The 25,304-nt window shown below is 45.6% G+C and overlaps 1 long non-coding RNA gene across 1 annotated transcript in view; it reads right to left on the bottom strand.

Annotated features, from left to right (window-relative positions):
* Positions 1–1,882: 1,882 nt before the first annotated feature.
* LOC115861711 (uncharacterized) overlaps positions 1,883–25,304 on the bottom strand; it is a 40,717-nt gene continuing 17,295 nt past the window's right edge. The window contains exon 3 of the long non-coding RNA XR_004042861.2: positions 1,883–2,009. This is a non-coding gene — a long non-coding RNA (uncharacterized lncRNA). The remainder of the gene's footprint in view (positions 2,010–25,304) is intronic.

Genomic DNA, 25,304 nt, shown 5'->3' with positions numbered 1-25,304 from the left:
CAGTTGGGAATTGGGGAGTGAATTTACTAGGGAAGTATAGCTGGATCTCCAGGCAGTACTGAACCTCGTTAAAGCATGTTGGAGAAAGACAAAGACATACACAAGGGATGATTACACTGAAGGACCATAGAATCCCCACTTGGTTAGGAGGGACAAGAAGACAGGAGGGGAATGAGGGTCATTAAATTTCAGGGCCAATGTAGCTAAGATCCTGATGAGTGTGAAGAATTGTGAGACTGACTGTGCCGGCAGGCGGCCACCAGAGACAACCCTAAAATGGAAGACCCAGACTATTACCATTGTTCACTCCCACCTCTCCACACTTTAAACACTTCTGAGGCAGCTGTCTGCTGTCTGACCTGCTGTCCCGGGCACATTTTGTACATCCTTCGACAAAAAATCTACCTCAATTCTTGGCCCTATAACCCTACTAATAGGATTTTTCTCTTCCAGTTTCAATCCTTATACTCTTTTTTTCCTTACACTGCCACTTCTGGACCTGAGTACTTTGGATAAAGCTCAGCAATTTTTCAGAAGATCAGAGGCTGGGGCCAGATGTGTAGCCTCCCTTGACCCCAGTTGAGTAAAATGTTGTCTCTCTTATGCATGAAGTTTTCCCACAAGAGAGTTTTGGGAGACAAGTAGCATCCCAACTCCTATAGGTGGGGTCCAGGAAGTAACAAGGAAAAGCATATAGCCACAGACACCTCCAGGATCCTCCAGCTAAAGTGGCAAAGGTCTGAGACCCAGATAATGCTGGGGAACTCCAGCCAGAGAGCTATCCTTAGAGCACACAGATCTTAAGGGAATAAAACTAGAAGTTATCAAGCTATCTCAACTATGTTAGTGGAAGCACATACAGTTAGGAGCTGCCTGGGTAAGATGGAACCCCCTGACCCATGTGTCAAATACTCAGAGTGGGTAGAACAACAACAAAAAACCCACATGGTGTTTGTCAACCTCTGTTCTCCCCCAAGCAGTTGTCTGTTCTGTCTCCTGAAGTCCGAACCTCCTTAAGGAAATGGAACCCACTCTAAACCTCTCCCCCGGTGATGTGGCCTTTGCTTCTAGTGGGAGTGGTTTTAACACCAATGCATTTATTCCCGGACTGTAAGTAACAGAGGGATCCCAGCAGTGGTGCCCTAAAGGCAGCCCACACTGGCCTGCAAGAACTGACTGTTCAATTTTCCAGAACTTTGTGAGCAGGTTGTTAAAGGCATTCTACATCATTTGAAATTAAGTTATAAAAACTGACAATTACATCATATTAAAAACAAAGGTGGGAATTCCCTGGCGGTCCAGTGGTAAGGACTCAGCGCTTTCATGGCCGGGGCCCAAGTTCGATCTCTGGTCAGGGAACATAGATTCCCCAAGCTGTGCGTCTTAGCCAAAAAAACCAAGAAACCAAAAAATGAAAACAAAACAAAACAAAAACAAAGGTAATAAATACTCAACACTCATCACTCACTAATTATCTTACTGCGTTTTATAATTACTTACGTTCTGGAGGTTACGTACATCTATTGTATCAGATGGTAGAAATATTATGAAATGGAGTGCCAGTGCACATCTCTTCCCAACTCCATGTTCAGGGACTTCACTTTTGGTAGCTCCAAATAGGCCATGGAAATCAGCAGGCACTACGAATCAGCCCCCCGCCCCGCCCTGCCCCGAGAATTGGCTGTTAAACATTTACCAGCACGCCACTGGACTCCACGGACCTGAGGGAAGTCAGTTAGAACTACCCCAGCGTCAGCCCACCTCCGGAACCCAACGTTTCCACTGCCTTTTTCGTACACCCTCCTCTGCTGAGGGACGGGGCAAAACTGTATTTACTTACTTAAAGGGCATCTGGGTCAGATGGTCTCCCTCAGACAGCAGTGCTGAGGAGCTGGCTGAAGAAATATTTTCCCAATTCTGCCTGGTTTCCATTTGAACAGGAAAAAAACTGGTTCTAAGGAATGCAGCCAGTAGGTAAGTAAATAGGGCAGCTGTGATGTGAGTTCCAGCTGAAATAAAGAAAACTTATGAGTCTGGTTTATATAAAAAGAAAGCTTATAGATTCAGATTTTCCTCCCTTCCTGCCTCTGGTCTCTCTCCTACAACAGGGCACAGTCTGTGCTCGCATTGCCCTTTCCTTCCCCCAGGGATGTAATTGGCACCTGGTTGCTCCTTGGCTCTAGCACAGGATAAACTTGCTGTTTTCTGGACACTTGTTTTCAGTGGTGGAGTTATTCATTTCTCTTTTCATAGTAGACATTACTTAGACTCCACTGGACTCTCTCAAGGGCCCATGTTCAAGGATCCACTATTCTGAGTTGGAATAATCCTCCGGCCTCAGTTCCGTTCAAAAACTCAGTCATTTCCCTTGAGAGCCAACGACAGGAGGAGATGGGGAACCCAGCAGGTTTAGGAATTCAGCTAGATTTCTGAACCTCCCTGAAAAGATACAATTTTCTTTCCTACCCCCAAACCTGGTAGTGAATTAGCCACACCAAAGATGCATGTGTATATGCACTCCATGTCAGTACAGGCAGACCTTGGTGATAGTGCAGGCTGGGTTCCAGACCACTGCAATAAAATGAATATCACAATAAAATGAGTCACACAAATTTTTTGGTTTCCCAGTGCATATAAAAGTTATGCTTACACTATATTGTAGTCTATTAAGTGTGCAATAGCATGAGGTCTAAAAAAGTATATACCTCAATTAAAAAATACTTTATTGCTAAAAAAATGCTAAGCATCATCTGAGGCTTTAGTGAGGAGTAGTAGCCACATCAAAGACCACTGATCACACATCACCATAACAAATATAATAATAATGAAAAAGTTTGAAATATTGAGAGAATTACCAGAATGTGACACAGAGACATGAAGTGAGCAAATGCTGTTGGAAAAATGGTGCTGATAGACTTGCTCAGTGCAGGGTTGCCTCAAACCTTCAATTTGTGAAAAATGCAATATCTGCAAATGCAATAAAGTGAAGCACAATAAAATGAAGGATGCTTGTATATGGCAATAACACTGCAGAAATGGCTCTATTTACTAGTTTCTATTTGTTCATATGTATGTGTGCCATCTATTGTGAATGAATGTTTGCAGGTACGTGTGTGTGTGTGTGTGTGTGTGTAGACAGGCATGTGTGAGTGCCATTTCGTAGATACCTGTGTGTTTGAACGTGTATAAAATCATGTTTTTGTGTTCCTCTGTCTGTATTTTTGCATATGCAGATGTGATTCGTGTGAGCAGGAGTGAGACTTTCACAAACCTGGTTGAAATGCTTGGAGAGTGTCATCATCTTCTAAAAAGAGAGGAATGAAACATTTTGAAGAAAGGATTAAAACACCCAAACATTTCTTTTTTAAGACTCCCCATGTTTTCTCTATGTGTAATGGAAAAGTACCAGATATTTGCATTTTTCTGTCATGATAAGGATGGTTGATTTCATCTAGGGACAGGATTTCATCGTTAAGTTTAAGCTAAAAATTCTTTAGAAGGAATGTTGTAAGAGGAGAGATGAGAGACCATGGCCCCTGAAGGGGCAAGTTTGGACGTATCAAGCTTCCCTTCCCCTCTCTCCAGCTGCTGCTATCTGCCTCTGAAACATCGTGGCCCTCTTCCCACTGTTCAAAGGGAAAGGGCTGTTCTCTAGCTGTGGATCCCTTTAGCACACGGGCAAGGGGCCAGGGGCCATGCCCTTCTTCCTTCTAAGGACAAGGAGACACAAAGAAGACATGAGATTGGGTTGTAGCAGAATGAGCAGGGGAAAATGTCTCTACTTCTTTATGGGCCATGGGATACAATAAGGCCTTTCTGAAGTGTTTGTGAATTCTCTTCCAGGTGATTCTAAGAGGAGAGGACTCAGTTCTCTGAGGTGAATTAGAAGTAGGATCATGGAGGGGCATACAATCAGCAGGATGACCTCTGGAAGTTTTAATAATACAGTTACTTATGTTTATTGGGTTTTGTTATGGTGCCATGAGGGCTTTGTGTGTGTCAACTCGTTTAATCTCTGCCACAACCGTTTAAAGATAATTATTACCCTTACTTAACATATGAGGAAAAAGAGACACAAAGAGGTAAAGACACTTGGCTAAGGTCATATAGCTAGTAAATGATGGATTCAGGATTCACACCAGGTGGTCTGGCTCCAGAGTCCACCCAGTCAACCATTAGACTGTCCTAGTCCTGACAACTCTGCTCTAGGGCTCTGCATCACTTCAGAGAAGTCAGTGCCTCTTCTTATTGCTGACACCTGGAGGGTTAGGGCTAAAACGGGTGTGCATCAAAGGCCCAACTACCAGGAATACTTTCAGATGCATGTGTTCATGCATCAAAGCTGGAATAGAACCTCAGGAAGCCACCTGCCCTCACAAGTTTGGGGTTGGAAAATTTCTGGCAGGAAGAAAACTCACATATTTAGCACTGTGTGTGTAACAGCTGCTGTGCTCCTTGCTTGTTATAATCACCATGTCCTGACACACTGGTGTAACAAACCCTTTACCTTGTTGTTTCCCCTAGAGTTTTAAAGTGTTTCTTCAGTGAAAGCTTACCATACCCACAGACTTCTTCTACGGAAAACTGCCCTGCCCAAGGCCCCTGTAACTTTGTGATTCTGTCTTCTTAGATACAGCTGACTGGGGCAAAGGTGACCCAGTGGCAGCCAATTCACAGACTGGCCAGCCCTGGCTAGAAGATTACCCAGGACTCTCAGATGGTTGCTTTCAGAAATCCAAGGTTGAAACTATTGGAAGGAGGAGGTAGTTAACAGTGGATGTTGAGGTGGAAAGATATAGAGAAGGGAAAGGCCATGAAAGTTGTGTGCAAGATGAGGTTATGAGGAAGCAAAACTGGGAGTGAACAGAGGCTATAAGGAAAAGGAGGCATGCACAGGGAGAGAGAAGTGGCTGAATCCCACCAGCCTTCTGGTTTCAGAGCAGCCACCAGCCTGCCTATGCCCTAAAGCAGCTTGAATGAGCTCCTTGCTATACAAAGACCTCTTAGAATACCAAAGTTTTCAAATTATTTGCATTTTTTATATTATGTTAGAATTAAAACAGAATCAAGGTTATCACATAATAAGTCTTTTGCTGATTTCTGTTCCAAAATGCCATTTTGGGTGGGGGGAAAAATTAGTAAAAGTAGGCAAATTTCACATAACACGAGATTTATCTTATCTGTGCTTGTAGTAACTACATCTCACATACATTAATAGTTGTAACAAATACAGACTACTGTAGTGCTTTACTTCCCTGTAAAATTGTTTTTGGTATTATACACATCTGGTGTGTCATTCATGTGAATATCATCTATTACAATTTGCAGGGAAATGGATGGGAACAACTGCGAGGTATTTTTACACATCTTTTCACAGAGAGTCAAATTGAGACTCAAAAGGTTAAGTTCCATGCAGCTAGCACATGTCAGAGGCAGGGTATAAATTTAAATCTCGACTTCATAATGCAGCAGTTTGATGGACTAAAAATTCTGAAGATTTCTGCTACAAAACAACTAGACCCTATACAAAATATAATTGTTATTTCAGTGCCAGACTTGTAATAAATAATTCTACAAGGATGAAAAAAGGCCTTATAAACCATGAACTAAAACCAGTACTGTGAATGGTTAAGCCTAAGTAAAAGGTGAGGGTTGTCCAGAGGATAAATGCTGATATCAGGGCTGCTTTTAGGAGACTAAGCCTTGGGCCATCAGCAAAGTGGAGGAGCTGAACCCAAGACCCTGAGGTTTAGCCAAGGATCCACTAGGGTATAAAGCTTTCTGTGGTCCGTAGTGGTCCTAGCTTCCATCAAAAGCAAATGCAAATTCTCACTGAGGAAAGAATCTTCATTTTAGTTCTCTAGGTTTTTCAGAAATAAAAATCAAATATGACCTCGCCATCAAAGATCAGTAAACACACAACAAATAAACCACCACAACAAATGTAGCCCCCTGCTTCCCAACAAGAGCTTCAGGTATTGAAATTATCAGACACAGAATATGAAGTCATGATATATGAAATGTTTAAAAAAATTTTGAAGTGGAATGACGGATATGAAATAGACATTACCAGAAATGACAGGCATACACATTTGAGGGAGTTCCAGGGCCTAAACCCTTAGCAGCTCTCCTTCATGAGAAGCCCCGAAGAAGTGAAAGCATCACTGCTGTTCCCTAGTGGCGGCCCGTGGCTGAGAGGGAGCTGGAGCTGAGCAGAGTTGGAAGCAGTCATGGAACTCACTGTGAAGGCCCCTCAACCCCTTCTAGACCTTTCATGCTACCTCTGAAGCCACAGCTTGGTAAACACCATACATTTAAATACGGTCTTACTGGAGTGAACATAACCTGCAGGCATAGCAATAATCAACTCTGTTCTCTCTAGGCCTGGGGAGGGGGTGCTTAGGGGGAGCTGGATTTTGCCTTTTATTTTTCCAAGGTCAGAAATTACTTTGTAGTTCACTTGGCTCAATTTCACTTTGGATCAGCACTAAAACAGCTTTTAACTAAAAGTTTTCTCCCCATTGAAGTGCACCAAAGTCAGCTAAGACTTCTGGCCTTAGATCATAATTCTCTTCCTTTTCCTCCCCTGAGAAGCAGCCTTGAAGGGTCATTGATTTGCTTAACAATTTGTTGGTGCAGATATGAAAGGCAGCTGCTTCTCCTCAGCTAACATGCTGTTTCTTTCTAGGGCCTGGTATTTCTTGAAGGTCTTCTCTGGCCTTCCTCCACAAAGAGGCAAGATCCTCCTCTCAACAGGAAATGGGAGGAAACACAGGAGCAAAAAGGGGTCAAAATGTTGAAGTTGCAAAGAGGAGAAAGGAGATAGCTGTCCAGGGGACACAAGAAGTCAGTGGAACGACTGCTCGTCCCTCCCAAGATCTGCATCTCAGCTTCCCTGGCTTAGGGCTGGTCTATACCTCTGCTCTGCCCCACCTTAGCACCCCCGGGTCCTCTTCTTCTTCTCCTGGACCCCTGGACAAGAAAAAACTTTCCTTTTGTAACCTAGACCTTGCTGCACCATCCCTCCTTCACATTTAATCAAGGTCTCTCAGGCTTGGGTCCCTGGAAGCCCTACCCTCACTCCTAAGTGTTATAACAAATAAACTCTTTGTTCAGATTGTCCGTATCCCTTCCTGATTGCCAACAAGATGCAAATACATTCGAATCTCCTCCCCAGGTATGCTTCTCTAAGGTAACAAAGTGCCCAGTTAATCCAGCCCTGAGGGTCAGGAGCAATAGAACAAGAATGCCCAGTCCCTAAACCCGAAAGAGGGAACAATCAGCCTCTGCAAAGTTCACCGTCCTTGGTGTTCATCAGAAACACCCAGAGAGATTGATAAAATTACAAATTCCTGGGCCCCAACACAGAATCACTGAGTTAGAATCTCCTGAGACAGAGACCCCCGTGACTGCACCAATAGCTCTTCAGGTAATCCAGATGCACACAAGAGTTTGGGGATTACTGGTTTAAGGGTATCAGTTCTACGGAATCTGGAATGAGAGATACTCCAAAGAGATCCTGAGCTATCATAACTTAGAATCCTGTAACAATAGTAATAGAGGTGGGAGTAGTAATGATTGCTAGCACTTATAGCTACTCTCCATGTGGCAGGTACTATTTCTAAGTGCTTTGCATGTTATTTCCTTCTCACAGTAACCCTCTGAAGGAGGCACTACTATTATCTCCATTTTATAGATTAGGAAACTGACACATAGAGGGGGTTGTCCTAAGATCACATAGCTAGTAAGTAGGAAAACTTAAATTCGATCTCAGACAGTCTTACTCCAAAGTCTCTGCTCTGAGCCACTATACCATACAGTTGCCCTACCCTAACTGTCCCCCTCTCCTTGTTTAATAGGTGGGGGGTGGTGTTGAAAGGGGAGAAGGAGTCTAGAGAAGAGCTGGGAGGAAGATGGAAAGACCATGGAGCTCCATCTTCCCCACCTGTCACCAATCCCTGCCACACTAATAAGAGGAGGACAACAAAGGGGTCAGAGAGGGGATGCTGAGACAGAACGGCCTCCCAATTCAGTCTGACCACTCTGGTAATAACTTCCTGCTGGCCCATCCATGCATCTGAGGAATGGCCAAGTCTGCTCCCTTTGTCTGCCATGTCCTTTCTCTGCATCAACACCTGACAAGATTCTCCTGATCCTTCAAGGCTCTCTGGAAAAGCATTAGTAACTCCCCACCCTGACAGGGTTTATGATGACATCCTCTTTTGCAATGATATATGTTCATCTCTTTCTTCAGCCATGTGTTCCTTAAAAGCAGGGACTCCACAGTCCTGTTTATCAATGTAGTCCCTATGCTTGGCACCTAAGGACTCTCAATAAGTGTTGTTGAAAAAAAATGCATGAGGGACCTACTGTGTGCAGGCACCACTAGACCCTGTGGATCATTGAGGACCGTGCATTGCCCCTGATCGCATGGAATATATAACCCTGTTAAGAGGAGCAGATGTGTCCCCAGGCATCACTGGCCTGCTGTGTCACTGTGAGTCAGCCACTGCCCAGTAGAAATTCTTTCCTGGTAGAAAAAATTTATAAAACCTTTGGGGATATCTTCCACAATTCTGTTACCTCCTGTCTGTTTCCATGTAGAGACATCTTTAAATAGAAAGACCCATGTACTTGTGTACTTGTGGTTTGGAGGATGGGAGGGAGCCAGAGAAGGGGAGCTGAAAAGGCCACTTTCCGACTATACTGGGGGAGGGTAGGTGGTGGCACAGTGAGGAGGAGAGGGAAACTGACCGAGGCCCCAGGTTGCTGGTGAAGAAATGAGGGAATTCTCAGGGAGCCAGCCTGGGCAGAGGCAATGCTCTAAGGGGTGATTTTTACGTCTGGGTGCCGGTCCAGGGCTGTCCTGCACAGTCTTGCTATTTTAGGTGGGGTGTAAGGGGCTACCTTCCTATTGCTCCCTATTCAGAGCCCAGAAACCCTGGGGCCAGATTGGATCCTCCGCACGCTGCCACACAACATTTGTTTGGGACTTGCACACTAACTGGCTCCACACTGCGGTTCCAGGACTTAATTGTGAGCCCATCACGACCCCTTCTGTCCTCAGATAGGAATGTGCACAGACTCATAGCAGAAACCGGGGTTGCACAAGTACAGGAGGCTGGAGGGGGTGGGGGGTGGGAGATCTTGGCTGTTAAACTTTGCCTGAATGGATGCACGGTCATCTTCTGAAGGATGAGAGGAAGCAACAAGGTCAGGAGGCCCAGCCAGGGACACAGAGGTCAGGAAGGAGGCAGCGGCATCCCATGAATTTCCCCAGTGGAAAACCAGGTGTCAGAGCACAGGGTGGAAAGTTAATGCATCTCCCAGATATGGGCTATTTTCTTTTTCTTCTGATCTCAGACGCTTCCAAATGACTTGTCCAGGCCTGGCCAGTCCCTCAGCAGAGCCTGGATGGATGCGGTTAGGGACGGGAGGTCAGCACTGCCAACAGGACTCAGGAGCCCCAAATCTGTCTTCTTTCCAGAATGAGTCAGTCCAGGCTGCCCGAGCAGGCTGCCTTGCCTGGTCCCCACTCCTTCAGGGGCCCCAACACAGTCTGGTGTTCCAGTCCTGGACCTGGGCAAGAGGGATTAAAGGTGTTGGAGCCCTGGATTTGTGCATCAAGCCCTTGCCTGTTCATCCACCTCTGACCTCAGGCCCCAGTTCTGACAACCAGCTTTCTTGCTCGCTGTTGAGGGCCAGTTCCTCACATCCTGAAGATCTCAGCCTCTCCACCAGAATTATAGTAAAGACTCAGTCTGGTAAACCCCTGCCTCTGGAGGCTGCCAGCTACCCAACCCTCCTGCTCTTGCCCAGGGACAGCAGATCCTCACTAGGCACCCGCGGTAGCCACTGTTAATCGATCACATCACTCTTTCCTACTTTTTCTGCTGAGTTCAGACTTAAATCCCCCCCTTGACTCAGAGCTCCAAAGAGTCACTACCAATTCATCAGACCTGGCATGGGAGTTCCCATTCCCTCCTAATCTCAGAGGGATACTGACATTATTCTACCTATTTTAGGAAGAGGAGAATTTGGTAGAGAAAGAAGATACAAGAATCTTATCTGGTTCTTAATCCAAAGTGGGAAATATCCTCTAATCAGGCTGAGCAAAGTCCCAGAATGTAACCAGGACCACTAGCTTTATTCAATGTCTCCCTCATTAAAAAAACAAAGTGCGTGATCTCCATTTACCCCAGGGGAAGTCCTAGCTTTCACTCAGCAATAAACTCTCATTTCACACCTCTTTCATGCTGCTTGCTTCCAAATACATACAGAGATGTCTCTGTATATGACACTGTCCTTGCCCTAACTGTACACAAAGTCCACTTCCTCAGTATCCCCTGAGTGTGTCTTTGGGAGTCCTAAGCCCTGACTTACAATATCGCTCTAAGGCATTGATTTCCTAAACCTTGTGCTTCAGAATCACCTGCAAGTTTGTTAAAAATACAGATGTCTGGGCCCTACCTTATTCTCACTAAGAATCTCCTGGACTGGGCCCGAGATTCTGGTCCTATACCAGTATTCTTAAAGGGTAGTCACAGACCAGTGGCATCATGAACACCTGAGAACTTCTGATAAATGCAAATTCTCCCTCTGTACCACAGACTCTGGAGATGGGGCCCAGCAATCTGTGTTTTAACAGCCCTTCAGGTGATTCTGGTGCACACAAAATTCTAAGAACCACTGCCCTAGGTGATTCTGAGATAGATTCAAGTTTGAGAGCCATTGACCCGAGGGGCCTTCCAGAATTCTGATTTCAGCCACTGTTCCTTTGGGCACTTCCAGTGCAGCCCAAGAGGTAGGGAGAAAACACTGGAACATCTTTAGTCTTCTCTAGGGGAGCAGCATATTGCAAGGGAGAGGCTGGAAGGGACAACTTCTCCAGGCTATTGCTATACCTGGCATTAGTTTCTGCTGGCTGCTAGACCACTAGCCAGCCAAAGGCCCTTCTGAAAGGTTCTATTCAAAATTGTTAAATGAGCAAACACCATCATTTTTTCCTTTCCTCTGCACCTGGAGCTGTGACCAGAAGTGTTGGCAGCTGCATCTGTGGCCCCAGAAAATGGTCAGAGCAAAAGAAGATCAGTCCTCACCTGCTGGGGAGCTGGATCCCTGGGAAGGAGCTGGCCAGTGGGTTAGAAAGAGAGAATGTCTGCTGGAAAATTGGGCCAATTCCTTGGAGTGGGAAAACCAACCCTTGTCTGTATCCCTAGCACAGTGCTTACATTTGAAAGGTACCTCAACAGTGAGCTGTGCTGAATGCTTACCAGATGGTCTCTGGGGATCTCTCAGTCTGAGGGGGACACATGGACAGGCCAAGCACCCACAGACAATCCAACAGCAACATTATAACCAAGGTAGGAACCTATGCCATAGCCCAGTCAGGGGTCAGGGCACTTTGGGGTGGGAGCTGTGGACCTTTATAGTTGCAGACAGAGCAGAGATTTGAATCTGTCCTGTCCTCCATAGCCCATATCACGTGACCAATGCAGGACTCTGTGCTGAGCTGGCCACTGAGCAGAGGGAATTACACAGCTGTGCATCCTCTCTCAGGGGTCTACACTCATTTCCACAAGGCAGTGTAAGTCCTGGGTTCTGAGTTCAACTACAGTTTATTTTTTAACTTCCTATCCTTTGATTCACTTGGGGACCAGGAATAAACCCTCTGGTGTTTTATAAAATCATATGGCTTTGACTTGTTGAATTTGAGCCCCAGAAGGGGTCACCATGCACTTCCTCTCCACTCATATCCCAGAAGACCCTTCTTACTAGCAGTGGGATCGAGTAACTTCCATGCCCTTTCCCAGCCTCAATCTTTTTATCTGAAAAATAAGGATGACATTGTCAACCTCACAATACCCTTACACCACGTTACAGGCATTTAACAAATTCTAATTTCCTACTTATTTTCTCATTTAGGCTGAAGAAGCCAGTGCCCAAGTCCACAAAGTGGTAGAAGTGGGGCCTGAGTCCAGTTTCTCTATCTCTCCATCCAGAATTCCATTGCAATGGGTTGAATTGTGTCCCCCAAGAGGATATGTGGAAGTCCTAATCCCTGGTACCGAGAATATGACCTTATTTGGAAATAGGGTCTTTGCAGATGTAGTCAAGTTAAGATGAAGTCATATTGGACTAGAGTTGGCCCTAAATCCAATGACCTATATCTTGATAAGAGAAAGGAGACTGAAATTTGGACACAGAGACACACAAAGAAAAAGATGGTGTAAAGATGAAGGCAGAGATGGGAGTGACGCAGCTGCAAAGCCAAAGAAATCCAAGATCTACGGGGAGCCAGGAGAAGGTAGGATGAGGCAAGGAAAGGCTCTTCCTTGGAGCCTTCAGAGGGAGTGTGGCCCTGCCAATACCTTGATTTCACACTTCTAGGCTCTAGAACTGTGGAAGAATAAATTTCTGTTGTTTTAAGCCACCCAGGTTTTGGTAATTTGTTCTGGCAGCCTTAGGAAACTAATACCTCCACCCTCCCCACAAACCCGAAGCATGGCTGCTGACCTTTCCTTGGCTGGCCCAGTCCCATCAGCAGCCTCTGCTCTCCTGCTGATCTCCACCCTTATCTGACCCTCCATAAAATAAAATACTATTTTACATGTGAATCATGCTTTATAGTTTACTGGGTCTCAACAATACACAAGTTTTTCACTCAACCCTCACAGCCACCCTGAGAGCTTTAAGGTTTGCTGACCCCATTTTACAGATGTGGAAACTGAGGACCAGAGAGATTAAGTTGACTATACTATGATCTCATGAAAAATAAGTGGAAGAGCCACGGATGAACCCAGATATTCTGACTCGTAAGCCAGGATTGTTCTTCTTTAAGCTTTTTTGTTGTGAAATATAACAATACACATACATAAAGATGCACAAAACAGGGGACTTCCCTGGTGTTCCAACGGTTAAAAATCTGCCTTCCAATGCAAGGGACGTGGGTTCTATCCCACATGCCGTGGGGTAACTAAGTCTGCGTGCTCTAAATCCCACACGCCACAACTAGAGAGCCCACACGCTGCAACTAGTGAGCCCACGCGCTCTAGAGCCCTCATGCCACAACTGGAGAGAAGCCTGAGTGCCGCAACGAAAGATCCCGCATGCCGCAACTAAGACCTGACTCAGCCAAATAAATATTTTCTTTTAAAAGATGCACAAAACACAAATGTATAGCTCAAGGTCAGCAACACCCACATAACCACTCACTAGGTCAAGGCATAGAACGTTGCCAGCTCCCAGGCACCCTCTGCCAATCACTCCTCCTTCCTTCTGCCCAAGGTAGTCACTGCCAGGCCATTCCTCTCTGTTCCATTCTGACCTTTGCATCATTAGGAATCAACAGAGACCACAGGAAGAGACAGAAACCTGTCAACTTTTTCCCCTAAGGCCTTTCCCCTGAAGCTAGGACTCTCTAGGGCTCTTCCCCACCCTACTCTTCAGGAGAAAAATAAAAACAAAACTCCCAACTGGTCTTGACATTTCAGAACCATAAAATCTGGGAGTGGCTGCCACTTTTTGAAGCAGTCAAACCACAGACTTTTAACAAGAAGAGAGAGAGAGGGAGGGGGGAAAGCAGAAGGATAGGCCCAAGGGCAACAATCATGGATGAGTTAAAGAAACAAAGCAAAAATTACAAAGTCCCCCAGGACCCCCTGGCTGCCACTTCCTCCCCATCCCATCCGAGATGCCTCTGCTGTACGTGCAGGGGTCAGCTAGACCCACAGGATTTCAGCCTAATCTCAGCCGGAGGCAGGGGTGAACCACATGGATTCTTGGATCTTTCCTGCCTGAGTTTGCGACACCTCTCTTCTCCAGAAGTCTGTGCTCCTACTCTCGGTATCATGGGCAGGGCAGAGTAAGAGAATGGGTGCTGGGCAGAAAGCGCCTGCCGGGAATCTGTGCTGTCTTCCCCCTTGCCTGACTGCTGGAAAGCCACTTAACTCCTCTGGGCTGCAGACCCAGCCCTCTGAGGTGAGGGTACTGGTCAAGTCCCTCTGAGGTGCTGGTGAGTAAACACTGATGCAGACATGAAATGCTCAGGCGGGATCCCAGATGAGAAGAGACAAGCAGATGGATCCTCTGCGTGGGGCGAGCCTCTGGGTCACACGCCCGCCCTGGGTTGCCCCAGGGGGAGGTCCATTGTAACTATTTCTGCAGATGGGCCAAAGGCAGGAAAACCAGGGGCTCTGGAGGGACAATGGGAGTTCAGGGGAAGTGACAGCCCAGCCAGCTGTCAGTTACACTCAGCGCCACTCTCCACCTGCTGTCAGGCTGCTGTTGCAGAGCTGAGGTCCGGGGAGAAGGCAGGACAGCGCAGAGGTTGGGAGAGCAGAGTGGGAGGTCTCTCCCTGCTCAGTTCTCCAGTCTCTTCTCCTTGGGCTAGGGCAGGGCAGGTCCCTGAGCCCAAGGGGAAATTCACACTATTGGTTTTTTTTTTTTTTCCTGGGGAAAATCCATGGCCTGAGTTCCTGAAATCTGTTGGAAGAAGACTGGCTCTATGGTCTAAAATTGGAAGCCGTGGATTTAGTTTAGATTCTATTATTTATAGGGAGCTTGTGCAAGTCACTTGAACTCTCTGAGCCTCAGTTTCTGCATCTGATAATAATATTTTAAAATTTATTGAGCACTTATTATGTGTAGGTAATGAACGATCTAGATGCTTAATATGCATTCTCTCTAATATCTGCCCTCTCTACTTCACAGGGGTGCTGTGAGGATCAAATAAAAAATATATTTCCTCAAAAAGTTAAACATAGAATTATGTTTAACCATATTAGCCACTATTCCACTACTAGGTATATTCCCCAAAGAATTGAAAACAGGTACTCAAACAAATACTTGTTCACAAATATTCATAGCAACACTATTCACAATAGCCAAAAGGCTGTAACAACCCCAACGTTTATCAATGGATGAATGGATAAACAAATTGTGGTATATACACACAACAGATTATCATTCAGCCATAAAAAGGAATGGAGCCCTGATACATGCTACACTTTGGATGAAACTTGAAGACATTATGCTAAGTTAAAGACGTCAAAGAATCACACATTGTATGATTTCATTTGTATGAAAAATTCAGAATAGGCAAATCCATAGAGACAGAAACTAGATTAGTGGTTGCCAGGGACTGAGTGGGAAGGAAGAATGGGGAGTGACTGCTTATTGGGTGAGGGGCATTCTTCAGGGGTGACAAAAATCTTTTGGTGGTAGCTGCATAACATTGTGAATGCACGAAATGACACTGCATTGTGCATTTAAATGGATAATCGTATTTTTATCTCAATAAAATATGTACGTATATGTGGAAGTGTGCAATGTGTGAAGCCTTTGGTGTATATGACCACTGGCTTGCTTACTCCTCTGCAATGAGAAGAGATGAGGGCAGCTTGCCTTAACTCTCCTCTAAAGCACATTGCAACCATGTTCCACTACATGTGGTTCAATTCAGCCTCCCTGGTCAGTGTTGTTGCCAGACTGTGCAGGCATATGTTACCACGCGTACACTGATGTGCCCACAGGCGGTGGTGCTCTGCAGAGAACACAGTTCCCACGTGGAGCACCCATCCCTCTGCAGTGAGCAAATATGTCCTAATTTACGCATCTCAGGTAGTAGGGAATTGTCAGCAAATCCAATGAGTTCCTATTCTCATTGAGTGTCTTCACACATAGCGGTGCCCACAGAAGGCTCACAGAAATGCAGGGCAGGCTCCAGAGACAATAGCAAGCGGGAGGCTGCGGGCACTTGCGGCCAAGTGCGAAGGCACGATTTGCTTTTAGCTAGTGAATGACACACACACTCCCCTGGCGCCTCCTGCACTGATCTCCAAGCACTTAAAGGGTACTGCTTTCCTCGGGGAGGGTCCCTGGAGAGGCAGGGGCCAGGAAGGACCCAAAGCCTGTAGGGCTGGATGTGTACCAGGGGGAAGGAGTGTGGCCAAATTGTTGCTGCTCTGGGCGCTCCGGGTTGGTACCCAGGCTTCTTCTGCTGTTAGGGCCATTAGCCCTGGGTTTATTACTTTGCATGAAGATCCCAGTAGGGCTGGGTGGACAGGACAGTGTGTGTGAGGTGAGGAGAGTACAATCTTGGGTGCTGTAAGCTCACCAGGAAGACTGCTTTCTTAGACTGACAAGCAAGAGGGGCCCCAGCTCTCCTCCATCCGTCACCTGCTCTAAGCCCCAGAGGATGCTGGGTTCTAGCAGGCGCCTGGTCACCAACATCTAGAGGAGCTGCCTTGCTGCCCCTGAGGCCACATCCCTAATGACCCCAGATGAATGGGGCCAGGTGACCTCTCTGAATCCCAGAGCTTAAAGTGGAAGTGAGTTCATGCCTCTGGGCTCCTTTGCCCTGGTTGACGGGTTGGAGCCACAGTTACTACATGAGCTGCCAGAGACCCTGCCAGCAGCACTCAAGGTTCCTTCTGCCTGGTGGCCAAGCCCACTCAACTGCCAGAAGCCAGAGGTCTTAGGTAATGGCTCCTTGCTGTTTCCTTGCATTTTCCCCAGGCCTGGGAGGTACTGGGCTTTAGGAGATGCTGCTGGCAGCCCGGGGCACAGACAACAGTCTGCATGAGGTAGGGAACCGGCACAACCAGGCAAACTGTGCACACCTATCGCCCTCCCCAGTGCTCATGCACGTGTACACACACAGGCACTCATATGCATAAGAAGCAAGAGGATGAATAATGCAGAAGGGAGGAGGTTTGTCAGGAGGTGGTCCTCTGTAGTTGGAGAGGCATCCAGCCAAAAAAAAGAAAAAGAAAAAAAGAAACAACAAAATCTGACTTTCCTTTACCTATAACCAGCTGGTGCTCTCTTCCCATCCCTCCTGCTGCGTTAAATCAGGAGAGGGCCTCACACAGCAGAGGAGAGGACGTTAATTAAAGCATCAGCTTTGTGCCTGAACCCCAGTCACTTTTTTCACTCACTTAAAATGCCTCCTGATGATATAGCGACACAGCTCAGAGCTTCCATGGGGCTCCCAGCCCTGGGCTGCAGACACAGGTCTCTAAGAACAAAAGTGCAACTAGGCAAGAACATCTCTTCAGCTACTAACCTGTCAATTCTTCATTCCCTTCCAAATAAAAGCACTTGTTCATGTCAAATCCCACTAATCGGTGACACTAACTCCTCTCCTCCAGCAAACCCACAGCAGCCAACTAAAGACCAGGGCCTCCCTAACTCAGGGCCCCTCCTCCCTTCCCCAGTGTCTCCCTCCTCTCCTCCATTTCTTGTCCTGTCCGGGCTCTCTTCCCTCCTGTTGAGACAAGATGGTATGTCTGGCAGCTGTCCACTCAGTGCACTTCATCAAACCTTGACTGAATACCCACGATGCCCTAGGCATGGGTGCAGAGTCCGAGGAGATGTTCCTTCAGCAGTGTCAGTACAAACCAGGGCCAGAGTCAAAGAGAACTAGGCCAGAACACAGAAAAAGAAAGAAAGAAAGAGTCAGAGAACACCTGGCCTTCTGTCCCCTTCAGGCTTGGTTCTCATGGAAACCTGGCTCTGGAAGAAAGAGAGACACGGAAGGTGGGTGTTCTGCGGCAGGTCAGGTGGCTTCTCACAGTCCTGGACTCCGTGGTGGAGACCCCAGGAGCAGATCTTCTGGAATTGGGGCTTTCTGGGAGAACTTCCTTCCAACTAACTTTCCCAGGTGGGCACAGAAGATTCACTTAGACAGTACAGCTTGTAATACAGGTCCCAGGGCAAATGCTGAGCCCCTCTGCTGCTGCTGCCCTGGGACGACAATGGGAGGCTGGGAGCCGCAGCAGCAGGAGAAACACAGACAATAAGGAGTTAGCACTGCCTGTGAGAAGCCAGGGACAGTGGCCTTCAGTATATTTCCCTGAGGGGGATCACTGACAGTTGGGACTCCTGGCGACCCTTGGGCAGGTGGTGCAGTCAAAAGAATCCTAATTTTGTTTCCTAGTTTACTCCATCCATTCACTCATTTATCTGTTCATTCATTCATACATACTATACACACCATATGCTTGTGTTTAAATCTTAGTTCACCTCTTCGAGCCTCAGTTTTTCTCATGTGTTAAATGGAGATAATTGTAGCTGTGTTCCAGCGTTTTATGACGTTTAAATGAAATGATGTATGAGGACTTAGCCTTAAAAAACGTTAATTCCCTCTGCTTCCTTCTTCTAGTTCTCTGGAAAGAAGGCAGCTCCTTCTAATCCTACACCCCACATCCCACTTATCCCCTCAAACCAGAACATGTTTGCTCCTGGAAGATGTTGTTTTGTTGAAATTTATGAAATGGGGGGCTGGAGGAGGAGGGGGCAATGGATTTGGAGAGAGGGGCAGGTCCAAAGGAAAGTAGCAGGCCAGACAGAAATGCCTCAGGGCAGGTGAAGTTCAAGTACTTTTTGTGAGGCTGGCTGCTGGTAGGGAGGTAGAGGAGAGAGCTAATTCTCCCATAAGGATGTGTTTCTTAAAGCAGTTGGGGATCTAAAAAGTGGGAGGAAGTGGGGAGAGAGTGAAGCTTTCTGTATCTTGACTGAAGATGAAAACAATTTCTATTCTTGTAAATTCCCTTAGAAATACAGCCTCAGGAGGATTGGGAAAGGAATCTATTTCTTCACAAAGCTTTACCAAGCTGCCTGGCTAGGAGCCATCGGGCAGTTTCTCTAGCAAGAAAGTTGTGGAAGAAGTAACAGTGCCCCCTCCTCAGGCTACAGCAACAGACATAGGGAGCTGCGCCTGTCAGTTCCTGCTCTGGGTGACCCCACAGCCAGCATCATGCACAGGGGCAACCCCCCGCCCAGCTGTCCCTCCAGTGGCCGAGGAGCTCGTCAGCCAAGGTGAATGACCTAAAATTATGCTGTTCAGTTGGGGATTCCTGGGATGCATGATGCCCTGGAGAAGCATGGCATATCTGGGGCACCATTTTTACTAAAGGAGATTTTGGGGGGGGGGGAGGAGGGGTAATTTCTATTGAAATAAACATGAATGCTTTATGGAACAAAATTCAGATGATTTTTTTACATCAAATGTGAGATTTCAGTTTGAATGAGCTGCTTTGGATTATGTTCCTTGATCACATTCATTCTCTCCTTTTCTGGGTACTTCATAAATAAAAGTTTGAAAAGCCCTTCTTTTTGGAGCTAGATGTTAGGATGACCTCTATCTTAGAAGTCATCATGATCACCCCCCGGCCTCTGGATAGCACTCTCAAACCTGGTTTCACACTAAAATCATCAATCAGTCCACAAAAAGATGTCAGGCTCCAACTGCAGAAATTCTATTCCATTTATCTGGAGTGGGGCCTGGGCCCGGGTGTGCTCCAAAGCCACCCCAGTGGCTCCCATGTGCAGCCGGGGCTGAGAACCACTCCTCCTAAATGGAGGGCTGTATTGTCAGACTCCTAGACCCTTTGGGCCTGCTAACCCCCATTTCTGTTTTTTTCTTACAAGTGTCAGGTATTTAGTCTGTTTTCTTTCCAGGCTGTCACCAGCTACAGTCCTACTAAAATTGTCTTCCCTCTGACCTTCCCATAGATTAGGATATAAGGTCCTATTTTTAACGAGTTCCTGGACAAACACGCAAGGTGAGGAAAGGAAATGACATTTTCTAAATGTCTCCCATGTGCCAGGTGCTGTGCTAGATACTTACAATTGTTTTAAAACCACCCAAAGAGCTAGGTGTTAACATCCTCATGCTACAGATAAGGAACCTGAAGGAGAACCAAGGAAATTAAGGAAACCAAGGAAATTAAGGGGCATGCTCTAGATTCTGGGATTCAAAGCCATTCTGCCTGACTCAAAATCCCTGTCCTTTCCAAGACAATGACAATATATTGTCCTTCCTCTTTTGGTTTTTAAGGAATTTTTCTTATTTGTTTTTTATTTAATTGTTAAACTATTGTTTTATTTCAGGGACCACAGAAAGAACTAGAGTTCTAGATATCTCACATGGTACTAAGGATCATTATTCCTGGTCTTTGCAGACCTAACTGAACTAGATCCAAGTCCACAGACCTTTGGATGGGCTCATGGGACCTGTTCCTAATTCTTGCTTTGAGGACTCAGCCTCATCCATCTCCAGGTAGGAGTTAACCACTCTCCTCAGCCTGAGGGTATTCAGAGTGGTGCTACCAGTTAGGTGGTATTCTCTCCCCAACCCAAACCTGATTCTTACACTCCTGTCTGGGAAGGAGCTGAGGCATCTCCTCTTGTGGGCTGCTCTGTACAAGGCTCTTGAATCCTGACCTTTCCATGACCCCCAAGATAAGTAAGATATTTCCCTATCTGTCCCCCAAAGATATTTGTACATTTGTCTGTGGAGGGTTCTACACTGACCTTATAGTCATCTTTCTTGCCCTTCCTTGGGGCAGTTCAATAATTCTAGCCCTGAAAGTCCCACCTCTACCCTTGGCTAGCTTCTCTCTGATTGGTTTAAGTTACCAAAGTATGTTTACTACCCTTTAGTAAAATCCAGCTTCTTCACCTTTCATTTATTCATAATGCTTAGAAAAGGGCTAATACGTGCCAGGCACTTGGCCAAGCATTGTACTAGTGGGAGGCACAACGACATTGCCTCGTTCCTCAGGGAGCTGACAATCTACTAAAATAACCAAAGGATGCTACCATTTATTGAAGGTCCACGTGTGGCCGCCTCCCTACTAGGAGTCTATGTCCTTTATGTCATTTAGTCCTCCCAACATCTCATGAGGTTAAGGTTATTGCTCCCATTCTACAAATGAGAACGTTGTCTCACTGATGTTTAAGCAATTAGCCCAAAGTCACAGAGACTACTTTAGTAAGTGGTAGAGCTGGAATGTGAACATATATCTGTGTCCCCAACCCATGCTTTTTCCTTTACTCTGGAGATTCTATAAAGCATACTGGTTAGGAACTCAGACTCTAGGGGTGGACAGACTTAAGTTTAGAATCCAAGCCCTGCTGCTTTTAATTGCTATACGACCTTGAACAAATTAATTAGCCTTTCTGAACTTTGGTTTCCTCATCTGTAAAAGTAAGATATGAAAATACCTATCTCATAGGGTTGTGGTGAGAATTCAGAAATGGTACGTGGTATTTTAGAGCGAATATCCAGACCTGGTCTCACCTACAGCCAGGTAACATCCGTGACAGGTACCAGCATCCTGGGAACTGGTCTATCCTACACCTGTTCTCTCCAACAGCCCCAAGCACAGTCTGAGGGGAACCATTAGCTCATTTGCAGAACATAGAGGGATGTCACATACTGAGTCACTGAATGACCAAACCCTCCAGATTTCAAATTTCAGGTTGTCTCCTCTGCCTCCATCCTCATTTAGGTATCGCTCCCTGAACCAACAACCTCCCTTTCCTGACTCAGATACACTCATATTTTCCAGAAGGTGATCTTCTGGAATCCGTCATGTATGTCCTCATCATGTTAATAATAGCAAGCATGCAGTAAATGTACAGTAAAAATAAGAGATACTATCCATTAAATAAGAAAGGTTGTTCTCTGTCTTATTTTTAAAGAGCTTATTAAAAGGAAATTCTGAAGCCCTCAATGCATTTCCCAGAACTTGGAACTTGAGGTTCCAAGTTCTTATTCTCCTATTGCATTTGAAAGAAAACAAGCCATTCTCCCAGCTCCAACATCTTTGTTTCATCCTCTGGAGAGAGGAGACTATCCATGGTGAGGACTTCTAATGACCACTCAGTGCCAAGGGAATAAGGGGAAACATCTCCCTTGGAAACTCTGAGATACCACTGTTGAGTGCCAGTATAGCCAGGACTTCCCATCGAAACCTCAGACTAGTAAACAGTCCTTCTCTGGCATCAAGAGTTTTCAGGATGGGCAAGCAGCAGGGCCTGGATTGTACCACCATGATCATCTTTCTACTGACCTCTTTATATCCAACTCAATAATTTTGTTTGGGTGGATTTCAGGCTTACCCCTCATCCCTCGGTTGTTTGGGATCAGAGGCTGTTTTATAAAAACAGTGGCTTTTGGGTTCTGTGAAGGTTGAAGTGGAAGGGTTTGGCGGCCACAGGTGCATAACTCTCTTTGCTGGTAGGAATTTGAGTCAGAAGGCACTTTGTCTCTTCCAGACAGGGTGGGTCCAAACATCAAAGGGAATCAGCTTTGCCTAGTGGCTGTGGCTTAACTTGTACTTTTCTGGGTGGGAAGGAAATAGCAATGACATGAACCCCTGGAAAGTCTAACTGGCCTGAAGGCCTAAGGGTTTTCCTGTCCTGGTTGATGGTGGCTGTTCTACCACACATTGGGTTCTGAAGACAGGCAGACTCTGTAGGGAACCAAAAATACAGTTCACTTTATAATACTTTACCAATTACCTACTAAGCGCCAAGCACTATATGCCCAGCTGGGGATAGGGGCTACAGAAATGAATAACATAGCCTCTTTCCTTAGTTTGCTTGCAGTCTAGTAACTGGGTAGTGCTGGCTTGACACCTCCCAGAAAGCACCAGTGTCCCAAATGAACTTTCTTCACATGCGGATTCCTTTGGCAATCTGAGAGACGTCAGGATCCCCTACTTGGTTTCCTATATTGAAATCAAGCTCTGAGGGCCTAGATCCAGGAACCAGGGAAACAGAGAGGCAGTAGTCAAAATGGAGGTTAGAATCCATTGACAAAGGAATTTTTGAACAGTGAATGATTCCCTGAAACTCTTCCTCCTGACCTGATCTCAATCATCCCCTCCCTCTTTTCTTCCTCCCAAGTCTACCTTGAAACAGAATAGGTGACTAAAGACCTAGTGCAAATCCACATGGGGATACTGTGTTTTTTGGTAGATCTTAGTTGGAAAGAATCCCAATCAATGTTTGGCCCCCAGACTCTGCTGACTTTCATTGTTACTAAGTGAAGTATTATTCGGTATGCTGGAATTTAAAAAAATTAACATCTGTACCTAATGGGTGTATTTGTCCAGGCTATCTAGATCCAGCTAAGGAGTGTCTCTCAGGCCCAGTTGCCAGAACTAGTGTTTTCCATTGAAAAGTGACTGCTTTCTAGACTCAAAAATGATGGGAAAGTTATCTGTGCATTTTTTTTTTTTTTTTTTGCGGCACGCGGGCCTCTCACTGTTGTGGCCTCTCCCGCTGCGGAGCAACAGGCTCCGGACGCGCAGGCTCAGTGGCCATGGCTCACGGACCCAGCCGCTCCACGGCATGTGGGATCTTCGCGGACCGGGGCACGAATCTGTGTCCCCTGCATCGGCAGGCGGACTCTCAACCACTGCGCCACCAAGGAAGCCCATCTGTGCATTCTTTATAACCATCTTCACATTAAGGCCACTCTGCCTCCGTCATGAGATCAGAGTTTGCTGCTTATACATCTGCTTTATTTTGAGCAGGTACTCTATCAAAACCTTCTTTGTGTCTCGAACACTTAAGAGCATGCCAGGCCCACAGTAAATGCTCATATGCATTAAATTGAAATGAAATATGTGTGGGGTCAGGAAGAGAAACCCTGTATCCCAGCCCCCTCTCATCTTTACAATCCCCTGTCCCCAAATTCAAGCAGATTGGGCCACTGTAATTAGCTGCACTCCATATTAATTGAGTTCAGCCCTGACAGCAGGGTGGTCATTACCCCCTACACTCCACCAGTCCTCTGGCCTTGTGTTGTGAGAAAGGTCTTTGGAGTCGTGCAGGTCAAGGTTCAAATCCTTATTTTACCACTATCCAATCACTTTATATCTGTGATCCCCTATTTCCAACACAAAATATCTACTGTGATTATTAATGAGATAACATACGTAAACCATCTAGTTTATAGCAGGTAGTCAGCAGAGGTCCATTCGTTATATTTAATCTTTTTAAAAACTCTTTGAAATTCCTGAGGAGATTGGGTCCCTAATAAGGACCTTTCATATTATGTCAACAGCTCAACCTTATTGGAGCAACCAAAAGTGTCATTCTTTAAAATTCAAATTCTAAATTCTTCAAATTCAAATCTGCGGCTTTCTCAATTGGTACTTTTAAAAAATAAGGAGCGATTCAAATTCACACCCTTGTGCATTGTTGGTGGATATGTAAAATGGTGTATCCACTATGAAAAACAATATGGCAGCTCCTCAAAGAAGTTAAAAATAGATTACCATATGATCCAACAATTCCACTTCTGAACATATAACCAATATAATTAAAAGCAGGATCTCAAAGAGATATTTGTACACCCATGTTCACAGCGGCATTATTCACAATAGCTAAGAAGTGTAAGCAACTCAAATGTCCATTGACAGATAAATGGATAAACAAAATGTGGTATATGCATACAGTAATTACTCAGCCTTTAAAAGGAAGGAAATTCTGACACACACTACAACATGGATGAACCCTGAGAACATTATTCTAAGTGAAATAAGCCAGTCACAAAAAGACAAAGACTGTATGATTCCATTTATATGAGTCATGCAGAGTGGTCAAATTCATAGAGGTGGAAAGTCGTTCTTTCTACTCTGGTGGTTGCCAGGGGCTGAGGGAGGGTGAAATGGGGTGTTTTTGTTTAATGAATATAAAGTTTCAGTTTTGAAAGATGAAAAAGTTCTAGAGACTGGCTGTACAGCAATACTTAACACTTCTGAACTGCACACTTAAAATTTGTTAAGATAGTAAAGTTTAAGTTATGAGTCAGTTACCACAATTTAAAACAATTTGAAGGGTGTTTCTTGGATGTTAGCATGAGGCAGTTAGTTGAGGAAAGAGCATTCAGGATGCAAGGGTTCATCTAAGCTACTGAGATTCTAAGTAATCCAAATTCTTCTAGCCCCTGAACTTCCAGTTCAGACTCATCTATCTAACTGCCTGCATGCATCTCCACTGGAATGCCTAACAGGCATCTCTAACTTAGACTCTGTCCCTCCCCATCTTTGTAATGTCAGGAAATGGTGCTACCACCCAACCAGTTGCTCAAACTCAAAATCAAGGACTCGTCCTTGACTTCCTCTAACTCCCTATCTGGTCCATTTTCAAGATTCCTTGTCTAAAGATACATTGTTCCCTCTTCCATTGCACTAGCCCAATCTGCCATTATCTCTCAACAAAGGCGGGCTAGAGCTCCTGCTTCCACACTTTCCTGCTTTTTGCCACACAGCAGTCTCTCCCATGTGCTTTTAAAAATGTAGGTCAGATCTTTTCACTTCCTCTGCTTAAACATTCAGAATAAAAGTTAAATCCATGCCACGGCCTAAAAGTCCCTTCATGGTCTAGCTCCTGCCTACTTCTCCGACCTCATCTTCCCCTTGCTCAGGGTCTCTACATCTGTAAAATGGCCACAACAGCAATCATCTCTGGGCCGGGGGCCTCACACAAATTACCTCACA

Source organism: Globicephala melas, chromosome 1 (genome assembly GCF_963455315.2).
Source record: "Globicephala melas chromosome 1, mGloMel1.2, whole genome shotgun sequence".
NCBI lineage: Eukaryota > Metazoa > Chordata > Mammalia > Artiodactyla > Delphinidae > Globicephala > Globicephala melas.
The sequence above is the reverse complement of the archived record's forward strand: the minus strand, read 5'-3'. Positions and strand labels throughout refer to the sequence as shown.